This window comes from Salvelinus sp. IW2-2015, unplaced genomic scaffold (genome assembly GCF_002910315.2).
Source record: "Salvelinus sp. IW2-2015 unplaced genomic scaffold, ASM291031v2 Un_scaffold3626, whole genome shotgun sequence".
Taxonomy (NCBI): Eukaryota; Metazoa; Chordata; class Actinopteri; order Salmoniformes; family Salmonidae; genus Salvelinus; species Salvelinus sp. IW2-2015.
Genome location: NW_019944903.1, coordinates 4427 through 26881, shown reverse-complemented (window position 1 = coordinate 26881; position 22455 = coordinate 4427). Strand labels below are relative to the sequence as shown.

Below are 22455 nucleotides of genomic sequence, written 5' to 3'. Positions count from 1 at the left end.
CAATACTGTATCACAGATTCATTTGAGTATGCGAATACAAACAGGTATGATATGACCTCAACGGAGTGAATATGAGATCTTGATCTTAACAAAGAGTGTCTCCCTCAACCAAGCTAAAATGGTTAAGTATACATTTTTTTACTTAAAGTTTTTTAATATATACTTAATATTATAAAAAAAGCCTTTCAAAATGGTTAAAACAATAAGAGTGTTAAATTTCTCCAGCCCATCCCTTTGACCAAAAATAACAGAGGTCGGGCGTGGTATATATTGTTTGTGTACCTCTGTTTCTTCTGTGGAGTTTTGCCCTATATAAGAACAGCTTTTTTGACTTATCCAATTTCCATCACAAAGTGATAACACCAAACTAAAAGGTAAAACAAGTAGGCGCCTATTAGAAATTTCATGCATATGTTCGATCTAAAAATTCAACTCCCACAATCACCAATTGTTAACCATAGCTCTGTTTCTTATTTTGAACTCAAAAGCCACTCCATAGTAGTCGCTGGTAGTGAGTCGAGTTTAGTGTTTTTTCAAGTGTGGCCCAGAGGTCAACTTTAAGCCCAATCATCAATTACTGCAATGGCCCAAAACAAAATAAACACCTCAAACAACACAATGTGTGAGATAGGGCGTTGGAACTCGAGCGATCTCCAGTCAGTTGCGTTTTGTGGCGTGTATCGAGAATAAAACGAGTGCCAGGGTAGAAAGGACTATTTGGCGCTAATCAATGATTTGATACTCACAGTATTCTTGCTCAAGAATCCCCTATTCGTGTCAAAGATACAGGGTATAACATTTATCTGAAGGAAACTGGAATTTCTGATAGACTTTTAGTTTTTAATGTAAAAGTATCAATTTTATTCATATTATTATTATGTAGTAGAAAAAGCGATGGGTTAGCAGAAGTACTCAATAAACAAAGTTTTCTTAACCAGACTCCAAATAACCAACCGTGGTGACTAAAATGTAACAGGTCCCCAATATCATGGCTCGAGTTTCTTAATCAAGTAAAACGTATTATGATCATGGTTATTTTATCCTTCGCTTACGATATGGATCCCGTCATATTTGGTAAACACCTCGCAATCCTTTTCTTGTCTTACTGCTATACTTCTTATTGCCCAATTCGTTTCAGAAGCACAAGTACTACCTCTCAAGAAGAGATCCTTAGTGACCAGAACAATCTGTAAGAGCTCCTGTGTAATACGGCCTCCTCTCTTCGTTAGACAAGATGCCATCAGATCTCGTCCCGTTTCTAGGAGGCGAGTAGATTAGACATCTTCATTTATACCCGGATGTCCATGAGCTAAAGGTTACTCCGATAGATTTGGACAGGGGGGGGGTAGAGCTGAGTAGGGAGCGGTGGGTAACGGATTACCATTGTAGGAAAGTGGAGAGCCTACCGCAGAGGGGGGCGGCGTGTGGTGTGGGGTGGCGAGGCGGGGGTATGACCGAGCGACGACGAGCGCGCCGCAGGGTGGCGGCGTGTGGAGCTGCCGTGTTGATAAAGGATGGGGTACCAAGGCGGTAATGCGTGAGAGGCGGAGTAAAAGAGATACATGGGTGGTGTGGTTGGGCAGTTGACTGTGTCGAGGGCGCGAATGCAGCAGTGTCGGCACCTGCTGTTGAGTAAAGAGACGGCACGCAGGGCTGGGTGAGCGGAGAGTGGATGAGTGGGGTGGTGAGGGGCTGCCGTCGGGTTGGTGCAGTGCGGTGTGTCGCTGCGCGAATGCGGGGGGGGGGGGATTAGCGGAGTGCGTCCAGGGTGGAGACGTGAGCCTTGCTCCGTGTGAGGAAGAGGCCTCGTGGAGGTGGTGTCGGCGCCGCGCGTGGAGTGCGTGTGTGTGGATGTGCGGGAGGCGAGAGAGCGGGGTGATGGCGGATGAGCGTGGGGCGGTGCGGTGCCGTGCGGTCGTGCGTGCGTGGGCGTGCGGTGGGCCCGAGGAGGCTTTGAGAGACATGTTGCTTTAGGCGTGTGCTGCGAAGGGATGACATGAGAGAGCGGAGGAGCGCGCGTGGCGGGGGGTGCGGGGGGGTGGCGGTGCGGGTGCGTGCGGGTGGCGTGGCGAGGTGGTTGAGGCGCGCGATTTCGAGAAGAAAGGAGTGCGAGACCGCGCGACGAGGTGTGTGCGCAGGTGAGCCTGCAGCCGACAGATGTTGTGCCTGGCGAGCCCGCAGAGCTGAGGTCATGCGCAAGTGAGAGGAGAGGGGGGCTGGGCGAAGAGCGGGAGGGGGAGGGAAGAGGGGTGGACAGTGACACGAGGAGAAGTGGCGTGAGAGAGCGCTGGATGGAGTGTGGGGACGTGGTGCAGGTGAGAGACACGCGCGAGCAGCACAAGAGCACACGCGACCGTGTGCAAGAGCATGCGAAAATTTCAACGTTTCAAGAGGCGTGTTTGTGTGTGGTGTGAAGTAAGTTGTGGGTGGGCCGTGCCTGTATTTCCTTAAACTAGTAGTGTAAGCGAGTGAGCGATGCGTGGAGAGAGAATATGAGGTGAGTGTTCAGTGAGCGATCATTTGTGCGAGTGAGGGTGAACGGCGGAGCGAGAGGTGATGTGGTTGACACACTCAGATGGGTGGAGGAGGGTGGAGCGGGAGGAGGGGGGGGGGGGCGGTCGGTGAGTGAGAGCGGCGGTGTCGGGGGTATGTGCGCGTGAGTGGGCGTGGGAACTGGCTTAGGGGGCGTGTGGTGAGGCGCGGAGCGTTGAAGGGAGTGGAGGCGTGGGGAAGGCGTCCGAGGAGACGCGGCTTTGTGTGTGTCGGGGGGAGAGCCATGGGTGCGCGTGTTGTGAGGATCGAGTGTTGGGTGGCGGTGGGGGGGGTGCGAGATGGGAGCGAGGTGTGCGAGTGTGAGGGACCGTGCTGTCTGGAAGGGATGGAAGTGGATTGTGAGGGGCGTGTGAGGAGGTGTACTGCGTTTGCACTCTATGTTAGTGGGGTGTGCGGGAGGGGAGGGGGGCGCACGAATACATACACAATTTAGCGAGAGGTGAGGGGGGGGGCCTAGTAGCTGAGGGAGAGAGAGGACATGAGCAGGGGGCCAGAGGGATGGAGTTGACGGGAGAGGAGGGGCCGGCGGGCGTGAGGGGTGTGGTATAGCGGCAGGCGAGTGAGTGTGGAGAGGAGAAGGGTGGGTGTGCGTTTCGATGGAGCACAGTGTGAGTGAGATGGAGCGCGCAGGGGGGGGGTGGGAGAGGCGGTAGGTATGCGGCGGGGGCTGGAGGTTAGAGTGTCAAGGCGTGTTAGAATCCGACGGTGTCGGGAAAGCGAGGTGAGAGTGAAGGGAAGGAGGGTTGGAGAGAGAGAGGGGGGGATGTGGTTAAGGCGCTGAGGAGCGAGATTGAAAGCGAGTGATTGGGTGGTGGGAGTGTGCGTGATTCAGAAGAGAGTGGGGGAGAGGAGGAGCAAGAGGTAGTGGGTGAGTATAGTAGTGCTCGTGCTGCGTTGGTGGCCGTCCTGCCTGCCGTGTGGTGTGTGTGGGTGGTGGGGGGAGAGAGGAGGGGGGGGGTGGAGGTATGATCTGGAATATTTTGTCTTTCCCATTTCCTCCGTCTTGCATGGAATCTAGGTTCATAATACATGTGCCCTCATATCCCAAAAATAACCAATGTTTTTCTATTAGGGTCTCTCCAGAGCGTTAAAAAGCTATCCTAATCCCTTTGTAGAACCTCCTCTCTCATTCAACTGATTTCACTAAGCACTTATCATGCGATAATGTCGCAATATATAATGCGAGCTTTATCATTAATAAGTATATACAATTAGTCTATTTCTTATACTCTTTTATTTCATTTTCTAACATGTTATACCATTGTGACCAAGAGTGAGGAACCTAATTATTGTTAGAAACACGTTCTCTTTATATCGAATATGGCGTGTGCCAAGTAAAGCTGCCGAATATATGCGAATGTTCCTCATTTCAGATGCCATCCGAGATCTCGCACCATTATTTACCATAGGAAGTAATAAAAGCCCATATTGTTAAAGTACATGTGTGTAATAATCTCATGTCTGTATAGCGATAAAATCACACCAAAAGATTAAATAGAGTGCAAAAATAACTTCCCAATATGCAGCAAGTTTAGTGACGATTTTAAGGACGTAGAAAGGCCAACCAAATATAGTGTTATGATAAAACTATAGATCTCAAAATAATAAAAAGGCTCTGTAGCCGAAGGCGAGCCCGACAAATGAAGTTACAGGCATTAACAACCAAGCAACCGATTGATATTAAAATAACAACACTATCATGACCAATAATAAATGATCAATACCTTACACTGGTGGATAATTAGAGTAGCGTGAGATGTGCAGTGAGTGATAACGCGAGAGAAATGAGTGCGAAAGTATTATCAGCTACATACTCCCCGACACTCATTAGTATGTGAGTCAGTGATCAAGTGAGTGAGTGCGCAAGAGCCAAATACACCTTCATATATGATTAAGTGAATAACATACGGGCGAAGCGAAAAATAAGAGAGGATAGTGTCGTTTGATGGGAATATTCCTATATATTTTCTTAGTAGGACACTTGGGTTATTGTGTAACAAGCTGTTATATGCTAAATGATAGTATAATCGTATTAGCGAGGCGCTGCAGCCCATTACTCGTACACCATATGAGTCGACAACAGCGTTATATGAGATGATTAAGAGATTATGCAGGGAGTGTGTTTTGACCGGATTGTTTCCAAGTGATGATATGTGTCGTTGGTAGTCGTCCAGTCATTGCAGTCAGAGAGCGTACGTGAAAGGTGACGAGCGTGCGGCCGTCCAGAGTCAACGAACTTTGCTATTTCGAGGGTTCTCGTCATGATCTGCATGCTGATGTACAGTGATTTCACCTACTCTCCCTCCTCGCCGCCGTGTCTCTCCCACAGGTAGTGCTGCCCCGTGCGCGACGACCCCACGTCTCGCCTCATAGCTTGCGTGGCAGGTGTGCTATGACTCTTACAGTAGGCGGGTTCCTTGTTAGGATTTCCCTCAAACAACAGCGATGTCGGTGTGTTGTCGACCGTGAGATCGCGCTAGACGAGAGGATGGCCTGAGGGCCAGACTGCAGTCTGATTTGTTGTAACAATGGGCCTTCTAGTCTCGTGGCGAGCGAGCTGCTAATCGCAGCGGGGCTATATCGCTCGACAACCGCCGAGCGGCTACGGCAACGTGGTCTGTGCATATATATCTGAGTCCATATCCGAAAATAATGATCTTGAGTAGGGTTGTTGTCAGCATGACTTTTGTAATGACATCACCGAAGTCGAGTGATGTAGGGATGGTCAGTTTTACAAGGTATGTTTGGCACATGAGTAAAGGATGCTTTGTGCGGAATAGGAAGCCAAATTCTAGATTGACTTTGGATTGGAGATGTTTGATGAGTCTGGAAGGAGAGTTTTACAGTCTACCAGGACACCTAGTATTTGTAGGTGCCACAATTCTAAGTCAGAGCCGTCCAAAGTAGGATGTTGGACAGGCGGCAGGAGCAGGCAGCGATCGGGTTGAAGAGCATGAATTTGGTTTTTATTGTATTTAAGAAGCAGTTGGAGGGCCACGGAAAGGAGGTTGTATGGCATTGAAGCTTCGCCGGAGGCGTTTGTTAACACAGTGTCAAAAGAAGGCCAGAAGTATTACAGAATAGTGTGCGTCTGCGTAGAGGTGGATCAGAGAATCACCAGCAGCAAGAGCGACATCCATGAGTAACAGAGAAGAGAGTCGGTCAAGAAATTGAACCCTGTGGCACCCCCATAGAAGGACGCCAGAGGCCCGGACAACAGGACCTCCGATTTGACACACTGAACTCGATCAGAGAGTAGTTGGTGAACAGGCGAGGCAATCATTAGAGAAACCAGGCTGTCGAGTCTGCCAATGAGGATGTTGCGTGACTGACAGAGGTCAAACGGCCTTTGGCCAGGTCAATGAATACGGGGCTGCACAGTATTGTTTTCCTATCGATGCCCGTTTACGATATCGTTTATGACCTTGAGCGTGGCTGAGGTGCACCCATGACCAGCTCCTGAAACCAAGATTGCATTGCGGAGAAGGTGTGGTGGGATTCGGAAATGGTCGGTAATCTGGTTTGTTGACTTGGCTTTCGAAGACTTTAGAAAAGGCACCCGGGTAGGATAATATAGGTCTGTAGCAGTTAGGTCAAGGGTGTCCCCCCCCTTTGAAGAGGGGATAACCGCAGCTGCTTCCCAATCTTTGTGGATCTGCCAGACGACCACGGAAAGAGAGGTTGAAGAGGTTAGTATAGGGGTGCACAATTTCCGAGGCAGATAGTTTTAGAAAAGAAAGGGTCCCAATTAATCTACCCGGGCTGGATTTGTAAAGGGTCCCCCAGAAATTGGTCTCGCGACGCAAGCGGCCTCACGACTACGCAAGACGACACCGACTCCGCGACGCACGCAGCATCCATAATCTGTGGTGCGGAGAAACCACACGAGACAATCGAGGAGAAGAAGAATGCGAGAGGGAATTAAGTCCAGGAGCAAGGTCTCGCGTAGTTTACCGCCTGGAGAAGTGTAATGAGACAATGAGGGAGGGGAGACCGATGACACGAGGAAAGTTAATTACAGCTATCATTGGTCACCTGGTGGTTTATCCAGTAAAGAGTGTGCCTGGTTGTCCCTGAATGCTGAGGTTAGGGTCTAGAGAGCCAAGGGTTGATGGACAAGACACAATGTGTACCTTCTATCCCTGCTTAGGAGATATACAATGCCTAGTTGAAATTCTCCAGGTATCTACATAAGTGATATAATTTTGTCCTGAGATCTCTAAAAGGGCGCACTCTTGAGCAGTGGTTTCCTATCGTCTCCCATGTGGTTGGGCGAGTGTTGGAAAGCTGGGAGGATGGGTAGTTCTCCATACAGTGCTCCTCTATGTGGTACGTCAGTCCACCTTCTGAGTGAGACCTCCTACCTACAAACTTGTTTTCGAGTATTACTTGGTTATTACCGTGTAAGCGCGAAAAAGCAATTATTTCTGAGTACTATGACTTATAAATGGATAGTGCACCTCTCTAGGAACCTGTCAAACTAGTTAAGCGTAATGTGCTTTATTTTATCTAGTTCCTAGGTGTATCTTCTTCTCCGTATGGTATACTTTTCCCCTTAAAGAAGGCATTCTGTCAAGATATAGCAAGGGACTGTTGCAAAAGAATGTCTGAGCATGCAGAAATCGCCAGAGTGTGAATCCGAGTTTTTCTGTGTTGTGTAAAGGGCTCAGAGCGTCCAAGTGCGAAGAGAACCAAAAAGCGTACTTATGCAGTGAACTAAGTCTTCCTGGTATATCTTAAAGTTCTAACAATAGTTCTGTCGCCATATGAGATGAATGTTGGTGGTGAGCACAATATGTCTCTTACATTCTCATAGAATAGGGTGAGGAATGTGCATTTTATATTAAGAAAGCTGTACTAGCTGTACCAGGCAAATCACATCTACTGACGGGATAAATCCAATAAATCCTTCCCACGCCAATACGCTATACCTCCGGCCCCTAACTGCTGAGCATTCCCTCCGAAAATTAATTGAGTAAAATAAAGTATAAAATCTTTAACAGTTAAAAAACTAGAACCTTTAGGCTTTCTCCGACTTGAGAAAATAGTTGTCTCCAGAGGTGCATGTCCCGAGTATATTGAGTATTTCAGTGTGATATTACTACGCCTGTGAGGTATCTTCGCAAGAATAGGGATCTGACACCCCGCTTGAGCACCCCATTACCAGATGAGCAAATGCAGGATGGATGATGAATTGCCAGTAGATATAAGTACATTTGAGTATATATTAAGTATATTAACCATGGACAATTAGAGGCCCCAAAATGCGTAATTTGGAAAGGCCAGTTTATGACTGTTAAATTGAAGCCAGCCCTATACTCATGTTGTTTATGCATTTGGGTATGGTCGGATTAGGGCGAAGGTGACTGATTGTGACGGAACTTCTTGGTAGTGGTACTCCGAGTGTTGAATTCAATATTATAAAAATTGGTGTGAAACTGGTTGAAAGGCATCCAAAAGGCTCTCATAAGAATTTGTAAAGGTGGGCTTTTGGAGCGTGGCTCATTGGAGTGTTGAGCACTACTGAAAAGAGCTATTTACATGTGTAGAATATTGCAATATGCTGCATTTGCTATAGGCCTATTGTTTACCTTTTAGTTGGTGACACTTTGATATCTGATAATATGAAGTTGTTTAAAGGGCAAATCCACAGATGAAACAATAACAACTTCCGCCCCGCCTCTGTTTTGGTAAAAAGGGATGGGCCTGGAGAAATGTAAACACTCTTATGTTTTTAACCATTTTGAGGCTTTTTTTAGGTATATATATAAAAAAAATTTAAGTAAAAAAATGTAACTACATTGTTGGTTAGGGGCTTGTAAGTAAGCATTTCACTGTGAGGTCTACACCTGTTGTATTCGATGCAATGTGACATACATTGATTTGATTTGCATAACTTCATGTTTAGTGTTCTCCGAAGCAGCAGACTGTAGCGTCTATTAAGATCCGAATGGTGGGTTGAGGTTCAAATCCTCAAGTTCCCAATATTTGTGAACGTCAACTCAGGTAGTCTACAAGCAATAGCGTGGGCAGAGCGGTGGTCTAATTAGAGGCGAGGACAAACAGAGACTGAAGAGGAACGTTCTCTTTTTAGAGAGGTGTGATATATATAATTATATATAATATAGTGAGATTTGTTAAAAGTAGAAAGTTCAATGTTATGTGAAAGACCTTAGATATGATATTATAAACATAATCTCTAGCTGGTACAGTCTTTGCAATAGATTGCAACTCAACCGCCCCCTATTTGGTCCAGTTCTATCTTGTCTGAAAATCTTGTAATTGGGTGATGATTAGATAATAAGGATGTCTGGCGATTCTTCTTTTATGTAGGTGTCTGTTCTAAGACCCGAGATTCATGACACGGCTTGAACCAACTAGCAGGGGGTGGCACGAGTGTCTCGACTTTATAAACTCGCAGTTGAGAAGCAATTATACATAAGACTAAAACTTTATTATCTGTCAAAGAGGAGAGACTTCAATCTAGTAAGATGTTTAACATGCATTTGAATGCCAAGACTATTATTACGTTTAACAGAAGTACATATCATAAAATAATATGAAGGCGCCTGGGGAATAGGAGTGGAGCCAGTACTGCAGGTCCTGGAGGATTCACCTCTACATTCACCAGAGAACAAGAGGAGGGTTGGAATAAGGGTACGGCTAATAAGCTATGAGAAATTTGGTCTCTATGAAACGTCCGGAACAGAGCGTATAAAAAGTGAAGTTTTAGGGGCTCAAATAAATAAGTTTAATAAGGAATATTTAATGTACAGACAAATAGGTATATTATACAGTGGTGATGGATAGGATATGAGCAATTAACAGGGGAGTATTAAAATTCGTAGGTTAAACATCTGGACGCACTGAGGAAGAATATTGTGTCTCTGAAACACATTTAAACCAGGTGATGTCATCGCTATATTGTGGGTGTGGGGAACTGAAGGTTGGATATGAGTATAGCCGAGAGGCTAGAATCTTCTACGTGAAATAAGCCAATAAACACTAACCAGAAACAGCAATGGACAAGGCATATTTACATTAACGGAGCAGGGCATGCTAATCCCGTTGTGATCAATAAAACGGCTCACAGCTTGAACAGAGTATCGGTTGGCATTGGTGTCGTGGCGAATCCAGACTCTGGCACGTAGGTTAGTTACGCGCTAATCTTGTAAGGTAGCAGCATTAGTGGAATACATGTAAGGTCTGTGTTGTAGAAACCTACCATGCCTTCAAGTTTCCGACGGTGTGTAGAGTAGATGGACTGGAATGTTCCGTCGTAGAGTTCCGATACAAAAATCTGGTCAGAGGGGATCAATCCAAATTCTCGGCCGAAAAAGAAAATTAGATGACCCAAGGATAACAAAAACAATAAATAATATTGTTATGAATTTTATTAAAATGAATTAGAGTTGTCTCAAAATTACGTCACTCTTTTGTTACAATTGACAGCAGCCGATACAGAATGCAGCATACCGTATTAAGGCGGGGCCTCAGGATGAGCGTTCATTGGTAAGTCGGACGGAAGGTGCCAGTTGGATATAATCCCATTCGGCAGAATGAACAGGTTCGACAGTCAGTCAGCGGCGGGTCAGTCGTGGAAGCGCTAGGGAGACTGTCCGTATTCATAGTCTGCTCCAGCCAAACCGAAAAGTACAAGAGTCTCTCCGTTGTGGTGATGGGTAAGTCCACTCAAGCCTGCTAAGCATCCTCCCAGAAATGACATAGAGAAGAGTTGCTACTCAGGCAGTTCGTAACGTTCCCTGCATAGATTGCTTCTAGACCACGGTGTTTTTGCACAGACATAGACTCAGCCTTCCCCGAAAAATGCCCAAGGGGTACAAAGTGTCCGAGCCGTGCCGGACTGGTTAATCCTGGGGACCAACTAGAGATCAATAAGCACGTCCCGGCAATTGCATCCACGATGCACGAGTCCGCTGTCTTGCATCCAGAAAGTTGCCGGCTCTTAGTCAGGTTCAGTTATCGAGCTAAAGCGAATAGCTGATGGCCTCAGCCCCTAAACTGCAGTGCGTGGGCAGCTGAAACACCAACGCTAGCCAGCAAACCGGCGTGAATTTTCGGAGATCAGCTACAGACAGATTATCTTCTGGCTAGCTATCGAGCTGCAGCAGCCTGCCCGGATTTAGCTATTAGCAGGCTAGATCTTTCTGAACATTGTACACCTCTGGCTATGGCTTCCACGGATGGATTTCAGTATTGAGTCGATAAGTAATACTTTTGGTAAGTTCGTGGTGAAGAACGGGTGTTGCAGCGAAGCTTATGCCCAAGGAAAAGCTGTGTTTGGTCACGATTCTGGACGTCTCTTGGGATACCTTAAAATTAGATAGAAAGATGAATTTGCCTGAAGAACATATACTAGTGAGCGTGGTGAGCCACTACCATATTAGTTATAGCATCAGGACTACGACCCACATGAGCGGAACAGAAACAAGACGTCTGACTCTGCGTGAGCTCACCGTGACGAAGGCTTAAAATTGTTTGCCGTTTTGTCCCTCATCATCTCTACCCGTCAACTCCAGTATACCACTGCTCGGAGTAATGACAAAGCTTAAAAGAACTGCGTCTCTAGTTAGACACCTATCTTGATCCCAAAAATAATTGTAACAATTAACATTAAATACAACTGACATTATAATCACATGACACTTGGGTGAGTCGTTACGCAGACAGCTTGGCATTCGAGTGCCAAAGAGTGATCAGACCGTGGTTTTTCATGCAGTACCTCAGAACTAAGAAATCTTGGATTATTCTCGCTTTTTGGCCAAACTTCATGCAGACGTCATCGTGAGCACTTTTTCAGAGGAGTGGTGTCTGTCTCGCCCATCCTCTATCCATAAAGACCTCTGCATTCCTTTCGGAGAAGTTAGCTCGAGATTGGTTGTCCCTTCGCGAGATGCTTCGTTCCCATCTGTTCCACCAGCGTGTGTAGACTCCATGGAAAGCTCTGTACGAGAATCGCTCTCGAACCACCGAGAGGACTTTCGTTGGTCACCTCCCTGACCAAGGCCCTTCTCCCTAATTTGTTTCAGTTCTTAGTTTCAGGTATCTAGGAAGAGTCTTGGTGGTTGTACTCAATACTATCTTCCATTTAAGATTATTAACCGGAACCCTACCCGATTGTTGTTGAGGGACTTTTCATGCTGCAGAAATGTTTTTCACGTTCGAGCCGTTTCCCCTGCCACGTGATAATGGTGTTACATCCTTGGACAGCGTCCGGTCTTCTGAACCTCTCTTACCGGACCATTCTCTTCGACCCTCCATTGGCTTTGGTTTCTTCAAAGCCTCTGACGTGTATTTCATGTACCTTATATAGACAGGTGGTGCCTTTCCACTATTCATGTCCAATCAATTGAATTTACCACAGGTGGACTCCAGTCAAGTGGTTAGAAAACATCTCAAGGAATGATCCAATGGAAACAGGAGGCACCTTGAAGTCAGAAATTTCGAGCTCCCGAAGTAGTATAAAGCGGTCTGTGAAGTGTATAAGTACAGTGTAATTTCTGATCTGCTTGTATTGAAATACAATTCCAAATACATATGGAAGAGCGTCTCTGAGCATAAGACTTTCTCGAAAAACCCTCAAACTAAACCTTAACAGCTTCTACCCCAAGCATATAAGACCTGCGGACAATTAATATACAATCATAGCCACCCCGCGCGAGGCGATGAACGCTTCTCCCATTCCGTCGGCTCTGCAGCTTTACATTGAATGGAGTAGTACACCAGCTGTTGTACCAACATCCTCTCCAGTAGTTACTTGTGCCGAATTTCGTCCCGCATGGAAATAATACAGTTGCTCAGCAAAACCATTAGAACATGATTACTAGCAGAGGTTTCGGAAGACATAGGGGTCCTATTGCTTCACTGGCGCCATATTTGGACCTGTAATCCAACCCACAAATGCTATGCTCCATGGCTACTCAACTTTGCTAGACGAGGAGGGTCAGTTGTTATCCTTGTGTTTTTGCAGCTGGCGCCTCAACAGTTTTTCGGCCTTAAGAGCATCCCAATAGTTTTTAATACTCCATTCATATGCCAAGAAAGGGTTTCTGAATGCAATCAATTAGCCTGTTATAGAATGATAAGCCTAAACACTAGTATTTACATTTACAGTTTTGATCATATTTATCATGTGTTTATGCCTAGTACGCTCGTGTAGTTACCAGAGCGACTTACAAGTTGTACACACAACGTGCCATTGGAACACAAGGTGAGATGTAGTGATGGATTGCTGAAGGTTCACACGAGCCTCCTCTTCTCCGCCATGTGTATAGCTAATTCCATAAAGAATTGCCAACCGACCGGTGTTCCCTCGAGCCCAGATAAGTCATTCTTCTCAACATTATAGTCAATGTTCTACCCACTGTATTTCTGAGATTAATTTTGTGTTATTTGAAAGAGACGAAAAATGTGCTTTTCTTTCAAAACAAGGATATTTCTATATACATAGTGACCCCGCAAACTTTTCTTGTGAATACCCGGTCAAACTGTGTGCCTCTAATGTAATAATGGCTTCCACAAGTTGGAACTCAGGGTTCATGTCAGAGCACCCAAAACCGCAAAGCCATAAGGGGAGAGGATTATTCGGATCCGTCGACCTCCGAGAAGGATTGATGATCGTTGCAATGGGGCCACTACATCTAGGGAAAAAAGTTACCAAAACACCTGTGCATACCAGCATTGAAGGGTATAGATTTGGTTGAATCCATTCATTCTTGAACATTTTTACGTGGTTCTCCCCTATTTAGCCTTTCTGTTCAGCTAATTATGCTACATAAGACAGCTTTCGATCTCTTCTCTTCTGCGTGTGTTTCCACAACAAACACATGTCCATCCACCGTCATTAATATAAAGAGATATCTATGAGATTGAAATGAGAATCTCCAACAGCTACAAGAACAGAACTACGTAAATAATTTGTTAATTATTATTAAAGCCAAAAGGGACAAACTGATAGCCCACTAAGTACAAATGCAATAGATATGAGACAGCGTAACATAACTCATAGGCCAAATAGGAGATCCATGTCAAACGAGTTTCTAATGGTTATTAAAACAAGAAGTGACTCGAGCAGTCCAGTCTTCTCTCGCTCGATTCTCTTTAAACAAGAAGGGAGCTCGTGGCCAATGGCACATAGTATTGATATACTCATCCTCAGCCTTGCGGTGAGGCATTCATATGCGAGCAAGACATAGCCTTTGCTGGATCACGCTCAGCTGGACTTGGTATGATCCTATGGCTTAGGACCTCCAGCCCCTTCAGCGCCCCCAGGAACCATGCTACACATGAGACAATGACCATGTGCTCCAAAATGACACCTCGTGAATTGCGAGTATATCAGTTCTGTGCCAACAGATGGACAAATCAAAGTGTAGGAAAGAAAACATTCACAAGTGAACTTAACAACACCTTATCGCTCTCTGTACGATGGCGTAATGTGAACCAGAGCCTGCCGCCCAAGCAAACACCAATGGATGCCAACCCCCTAGCTCAGGAGGCAAGAACAGGGCCATTGTCCTGATTGCCCCAGTGTCTGGAAAAGGTTGTTACCTAGCGACAAATCTCCGCACAACATATGGTCACTCTGCTGACAGAGCTCCTTGAGACATCTCAGACCGTACGGTAGTATGTGGGAAGGAGATAGGTTACAAGATACGCTTGGTTCCAGCTAAGGAAATCATCTCCTGCCCCCCTCTAGTAACATTGGATGACATTCCCAAAAACACCGAAAGGCCCTCTCTTTATTTGCGGTCTTAAGAAACTACGCATCTCGCCGGGTGTGTGGAGGACAGACAGAGACGGGAAGCCATGCAGAAACCTACCCCTTCAAAGTAACCCAATACCAGAAGCGCGCCGCAAGACCAAGTAGGTGGGAACTATCGAGCTCTGATTCGTGTTTGGGGATGTGCTCTCTCTGCGAAGTACGTAGGCATATCTACAAACCAAGATTAACTATTTGGCCTGAATGCCAAGCCTCACGTTCTTGGAGGAAACCTGCACCATTCCTACTGGTGAAGGGCATGGTGGTGGTCAGGCAGTCATGGCGTTGGGAGATGTTTTTCAGCTGGCTGAGTACTGTGGAAGGACCGTGTGTGCAGGAACGAGGGAGAAGATGAACGGAGCAAAGTACAAGAGATCCTTGATGAAAACCGCTTCCAAAGCGCTCAGGACCTCAGACTGGGTGAAGGTTCACCTTCCAACAAGGACAAACGACCGTAAGACTACAGCCAAGACAAACAGCAGGAGTGGCTTTCGGACAAGTCTGGCATTGAGATTTCCTTGGGTGGCCCAGCGGCCCAGATAGGTCGCGAGTGTGACCTGTAGAATACCTTAGCCAACAACCCTAATGAAAATACCTCTCTGGCAGGAAGTGACGCATGCGAGAATGTAGATGAAGGTCGTCTGTGCCCATGAGAAGCATCTTCTCTTACGCGCCATATCGGGACCAGACAGATTCGACACTGATACTAGCGACCCAGAAGCAGACAGCGAGGACTAACATAGAAAGAAGAGACGGTGAACCCATATCACGAATTCAGGAGATGTGCCAAGCTTGTAGGCTGATCCCTTGTCTAGAAATACTAACTGCGCCACGTGTTGGTAAGCTCCACCTCAGCCCACGAATACCAGATCTGCCTGACTATGTGTATTGTACCACCAATGACGCACGATACTTATATTCACCATTAGCGTGTCTTGACAGACTCAGTAGTGAAGAAATATCTTGGGTGTATTTCAGAAGCTTTCCAATTTGAGAAAGTCTGCTACCTGCCCCTTTCTCCCCGTCACTAGCCCCAAGTACCTGTAGTGAATGCTGTGTGGTTGAGGAGAAGAGTCTCTCTGATATAGTGGGAGGGAGATATGGTAGGGCCAATACTCTCTTGCCCACTCCGTATACGCAACAAGGTTGTAAATTGTAAGCAAAAACAATCTGCTATTGTCAACCCATACAACTCAAGATTTAAGCAAGTTTACAGGTATTGGAATATATGTATATATATAACCTACTAGACTATATACTGCGAACAAACAAAAGGATATCGGCTAATCACAATACTAATTGTTATGCGTTTTCTACAGTCGTTCAACTACACTGATTTTAGTGTAGAGGCTTAGTATTTTCTGTCCTACTGACTACTATCTACCATAAGAAGATTCCTCTGCAGAAGGATTTATGAGTTTACGTTGAAAAATCATACAATTTGATTTTCATGGGAGTTTTTGTAGTGTTTGATTTTGATCTGCGCGCAAGTCTTCTATTCTTTATTAGGGTTATAGCTTAGGTGAGCTCTTATGATACGAGAGTTATCAGTACCGTACACTCTAGCGCTGCGTGTGTAGCGTAAGTAGGAAAAAAATCGGGCAAAATCGTAAGATACCCGATGCTACTACAGAGAGACATACTTGTGTTTCTTCAGCAATAGTAAGTCCGGAGTGGATCTGGAGATATATATATATATATAGGTATGGGTGAGTTATGTAGGTCTAGTTGTAGGTCTGAGTATTGTATATATTAGTGGATATTAGTGATAAATGCTCAAGGTGGAGTTTTTTTGCTTATGTACAGGTTTAGTATTGGTTAGTATTCATTCTTGAAATTAGTAACAATGGCCTTAATGGTTGTGTCAGTGATTGATAGTGAGCCTCGTGGCTCTACAACTGTCACACTCCATGATGAAGGCCATATATAGTGATCATATATATATGCATAAGTTTATATTAGAGTTTATTATATAGTGTATTTGTAATATGGTATAGTTTTATGTATTATTTTTATATACATCACAACAGGATTGGTATGATTCTCCACACTGTATATGGTGTTTGATGAACATTTTTTTAATATGAATAAAGCTAAGACAGATCTGTGTGAACAAATCAAAATCAAATGTTATTTGTCACATTGGCATCGGCAATACAACAGGTGTAGACCTCACAGTGAAATGGCTTACTACAAGCCCGCTAACCAAACCAATGTAGTCTTACATTGTTGTTCTACTTTAAGATTTTTGTTATGAATTATACCTAAAAAAGCCTCAAAATGGTTAGAAAACAATAATAGAGTGGTTTACATTCTTCAGCCGCATGCCACTTTTGACCATAGACAGAGCGAGGCGGAAGGTACTGTAATATTTGTGTTTCATCTGTGGAGTTGTCCCTTTACTAACATACTGCATATGTGATCTAAGATATAATAGATGTCGTACCTATAGCTAAGAAAGGTTAAAACAGAGTAGGCGCGGTAGTTATGCCGGAGAGTATGTGCCAGTCTGGTATGGTTTGCATAATTTTTCTATACTATTTTAAAGTGAGCTCTTGTTGGTGTCAGTTAGTGCTCATAATGCCACGTCCGACTTGATTGATAGCGTCAGTCCTAGCGATGGGTTTTGATTTGTTATGTGGGAGACATAGGAGACCCATCATCAATGCTCCATGACAACTGACTAGAATCACTAGAAACAGGACATAGTTAGTGGCTGGTGGACTTGATATTAAGAGTGATGCGTTCGTCTTTGGTGTGGTCAAAGTCAGGTAACCTACTAGTTTGTGGCTAATCGTCTTTTCATTGAGTTCCATTATTTTTCCAAGTCCTTATTTGCATTGAGGAATACAGGGGTCCTAGTGTAACATGTGATGGTATAAGGATCTGTTAATTCTTATAATGACTTAAATTGAAGTAATTTAAGTAAAGTATGAATATATAGGATTTATTCATACTTAATTTTATGTATGTAGTAGTGAAGAGCGAATGGTAGCGATGGTAAGCCTTGACTATAACCAACCCATAACGTAAAACTGTAACATTCCATATATGGCCAGCTATGTAAAAACTTTAACATGGATTTTGATTCTCAATTGCATATAAATTAAGTGTTCGTTCAAGATTCTAGGGTAGTATGCATTTGTCTCTTACTTCTAAATCGCCTCTTTATGGAACGTAATTCTAAAATTTACACTGTGAACTGTTTGAGAATCATGAGTAGCGTTACTATGTTATTTGTGGTAATACCTAAAGTTAATCTAATCTATCTGATATATTTGTTGTAGGAAGAGTGAGAGGCTAGCTGTCCTACTACTGTAACTGGGTATAACAGTATTGTAGAAAGTAGAATCCTCATCCACATTGTCCTGTTTGAGTTCACTATAACAACACCCCCAGTGCCTTATACTGCTGTTATAAATGGAATTACCAACGTAATCTACAGCTAGTGTATTAAGTAATTTTTACTATGTCTAATTGTCAATACTCAGCGCGAGAGGTCTGATGCAGACATTGTCTTAGCACGTTTCTTCCCTTTGCGATCCACCAAAATCTAATAGCTTCGCTCACCTAATCCCATGTGGTACTTCCCGAGATTGGATGAGTCCCCTTTTACTCCTCGTGACGTAAGACTATCTCCCTTCTCCACTCCCTATCAATCGAGTCCTTGTACTATCTCTTGCGAGGTGCCTGACCGCTGCCTGTTTCGTAAACTAGCGCGTGCTCCTAGTTCAAATATCCTACTGCATTTTCCCCTGAGTCTGTGTACGTACTCAGTTTCGAACAACGTTGTTGGCAGTGCATACGTGCGTGCGCTCGCTGAAGATGCGTGCGTGAACACGTTGCGTGATATAGTGTGAGTTTGTGCAATACTATGGATATGAGAAACATAGTGCTATACTAGTGTCTTCTCGTACATAATGATTATAAAATGACAGCAGTCACTCGACGTGCATTGAAATACCGATCCTGTGCTTGTTCAATGTTGCTCTTGCGCTGGACGGCTGATTCTTTATGGATCTCTCCATAAAGGCGTCAGCGGCCTTAATCGCCCCATCCCTCCTGTTTCATGGCACGTTGTGTGTCCCCCCTTGTCAAGTCGCTCTGGATTAGAGGTTGCCTGCTATGTCCTTGGCACTGTATATACGTTTGTTTCGCTTACTCAATTTACCGGCTAACTTGTCCTTCGGACCCCTTTTGCTGATGTTAATCCACTGCGCCTATGCGCTGACCACTTGTAGTCGTCTTGCACCCCTAACCTGACCTTCTTTCGCTCGTTGCGTTGCTGTGCCTCAGCTTGTGGTGGATTGCGGCTACGGCCCGCACCACTTTCTTCCGACTCTGCAGTATTCTTGTGCTGGCCCATGGCTCCAGCGATTCCAGCACTGTACACTGTCGTCCGCCCGCACGTGGAGTGTCTCCACCGCTTCTCACGTCGAATCGTCGGGTGACACCAGTGACAACACAATAATTAAATATGCATTGTTCTCGTGCAAATAAAATGAAAACTTGTGTTTCGAGTGTTAGAGGATGTGGTCGGTGTAGGGGGAACTTTGTGTTTCATGAAAACCCAAAAGATTTTTTCAAGTCACTCTTCAACCATGTCTTTTGGGCAATATTATCCCACAAACGACTACATAAAATTGCTAGGTTATATCCTCAGACCCATATATCCATTCGGGCCTCGCCCATGGAGCACACCACTGATGGGTCTGCTTGTCCAATGTGTATGATGAGATGTTTTCCACTTGACCTGGTCCGCTGTGGTCCTTCATTGGATGGCCTGCGTTGCGGCCCTCCTGTCTCTATCGGAACTGATCCACGTAGGCCGACTCGCCGCCGCTGACGGTCGCGGGCTTAGTCGGGTTCGGCTCGGGCACACGCGGATATAGTGTCGACAGGGTGAAAATGACAAAAAGTATGGGTACAGTACTGGGACGCACGCAAATGAATTTGGAGTTGGAATGGGTTCCCCTTTCTTGCATGAAAGTTGAAAAAAAGAAACAAAAAAATAAAAAAAACAATTAAAAAGAATGAAAATCCTGCTATATAAATCCTTCTCAACACGATAGGCCAGACGTCTAATTCTTCTCGTTTGTGCGTGTAGATTGGTAACCCTGCTGCCTCTTTGCCTGACTGGCCTGCCTGCCTTCGGGAGCAGGGCCTTGGCCGGGAGTGACCGCCCTGGTCACTTGCGCGCTCTCGAGTTCCTGCTTGTGGTTGACTAGATGTGAGATGTATCTTACTTGAGAGAGACCTCTATCCGTGTAACAAGTAACATCCGACAATTCGCACCTCTCATGACAGACTCCTCCCCCCTCGGACTCTAATTATTATATCTGGTGACATAATTGTGTGTTGCCTGCGATACACCCATGCCTCAGGCTCAACGAAGTGTCAACTAAGCAGTCGACATAGAAGTTTGCGCCTCCGAGCCCTCTTCTTTGTGGTAACTATATATAATGCCCATGATATGCCCTTATCATTTCACTGACTGAAAGCCGGATTGGTCATACTCATTCCTTTAGGAATTAATTCCGTAATATATTCATTATTCTTGATTTTTGGATTTCAATGATTTCTTATGTCACGTGAAATACAGCTTGTTCTCGGGTTTTGATGGTGTTACGATTGTGCGGGCCCAACTCCTGCGACCCCAATTCTGTCCTTGTTTGTCCACACTGTATGGAGTTGATCACTGCAGTAGCTCAGCTGAGAGATAAAACGTCTTTTTCTTTGTTTTCCGTATTTTGTTAAGAGTAAAACTGATTTTGGTATAAAAATAGTTTAATTCTTATATAAAGCCTCTTTCGTTGCCTTGTTTCTTTGTTATCATGTATTTCTCTCACACCCGCCATTCGGCCTCACAAGAGCTTTCAGCCCGTCTCTATAATACATCCTGGCCTAAACGTTCCCCTCCCATAGTGCTTCATTCCCTATCGCTAACTATACTGTATCGTCCAGTCGTGTGCATGATCACGTGGTGTCTGTTCAGAGTCGCTAATACGCTATGTCTCTCATGGCAGCTCTCCGTTTGGGGCCGCCGCGATCGGCAGTCGTGCCCACCCGACTAATAGAACGGTTGTGATAGCATACAAGCGTTAGGTGTTTTCAGCTTGCCCCCGTATATTGATAGTCTAGGGCTTTCTTTTGGACGCTCGTAATTATATAAAAAGTACTCACGTTATTATTCATGGCCACGAAGCACGGCCGGGCCATTGTCCAGTGATACTGTTATTAAATTGATAATGTCCATCTCAGATTATACCCCGAGTACTCCAGTCCTCAAGGCTCTGGACAACTGCTCACCATGAATTTCGCAGCTAAGCTACGGTCTGTGATCATTAACACTCGTGGATCAAAGGAGCTAATTGGATTATCGAGATGAACCACAGCGGTGGCCACTACTATCCATTTCGAGCTAGCCAGCCGGAGGAAGTTCCCTATCGCAAATCTCAAGACCACTTATTATCTTTTGTATGCGTGCGTTGAAGCTACGGATCCGCCTCCGTGGACTTCAAAAGTCTGACATAGCGCTCGTGAACTGAGACCAACGTGTCTTTGCCCCGTGAGAGTTTTGATCCAAATGGGCAACCTGCGCGTCCCGGCATTACGCTGAAACGCTCAATCTGAGGCGCCGCTATTCGTTAATGCTTGTCATTCGGTCTATAAGAAGATAGATAGCAATGTTAAGTATTTCGGACAACTATTATTTTTTATTTTATTATGTCTATTAATTTAAAATTTCTTTCCATTAGTGTCTACGAAAATTAATACATTTTGGCCATTGTTGATTTTGTTTCCCTTCTAACCACACCTGATCGCCTCATAACGGGACACTTATGCCCTCAAATTATAAATCACCTTACCGAACGGACGCAGACGGAGAATGGAAAGACAAGGTATATACCAAGCAGCCTCATCCTATGTAGCTACGATAGCATATCCCCGGCCGCCTGTCTGTGGATCGCCACGACTCCCACCAACCATTACTCACTGGACCCCTTAATTAGGACTCCATCTCCGTACTAGCATGCCTTCTCTCTTACTGTTTATATATCCTTTTTCCATTGCGCCTGGTTCTGTTAGTGTTTTATTGGGCTCCTATTTTCACTGCTAGAGATTTCTAGCTCCTGGCTCGCTGTTGTATACCATACCAATCTCTCTCTGTTGTCGACACCAGCCCAGCGATATGCTGGATGACACACCTGGTTTCAAATTTGAACGTTCCGTTTCTAGGAAGACAATATCTCTCTCATCATCACTCCATAATACCAGCGTAATTTTATTACCTCCACTGTATTACGATTCCTACCATACCGTTTTCGTGATACATTATTCGCCTTTTAATACTATTTTTATCTGCCCCCCAAGACTCTCCTCTGTTTACGCAATCAGTGTCCGGACGTGTCTAGACGGATATTGTCTCATAGCTTTTAGCCGTACCCTTATGCCTACGCCTCCTCTTGTTCCTCTGGTGATGCTAGAGGTGAATCCAAACGGCCGCGCACAGTACCTGGCTCCCTCCATATTCCCAGCGGCGCGTCTCTTTGATGACTTTCTGTAACCGTAATCAGCCTTGCTTCATGCATCCGTTAACATTAGAAGCCTACTCTCCGCTAAGGATTCATGTTTTGTTCCACTTGCCTTGGTTACACACTCTGCAACACCGGATGTTCTTACGCTGGTCTGATCCCTGGCTAGAGAAATGACCCGAACCCAAAATTCCAGATTTCATTATTTCATCCTACACCTCCAACTTACAAGTATTTTAGACAAAGTAGATACGGCCAAAGCGCGGAGCCGTTTGTGCAATCTACTGCAAAGGACTGCTGCCGGAGTTCCTTTTATCTAATCAGGGTTACGATTCCCAACAATTTGAACTCCTACTTTTTAAAAAATACCCTCTCTAAATACCAAAGTACTTCTCCCGTTGCCGCCTGCTTAGTGCCACCTTTAGCCCTTGCCAAGCTTGTCTCTGGACACTATCAATGTGAACTGAATTTGCTCCCCCTCATCTATCTTCATGTAGTCGTGCTGCTAAGGCGACGCCTAAAATTTGATACATGCTCAACACCAAGCACCCTACAGATCTAAGCTTTTGATGCCCTCCAACCTTC

At 45.1% G+C, this 22455-nt stretch overlaps 1 pseudogene; it reads right to left on the bottom strand.

Moving 5' to 3' along the window:
• LOC112076208 (toll-like receptor 6) overlaps window positions 1-18701 on the bottom strand; it is a 33795-nt pseudogene extending 15094 nt beyond the window's left edge.
• Between the last annotated feature and the right edge of the window lie 3754 nt (window positions 18702-22455).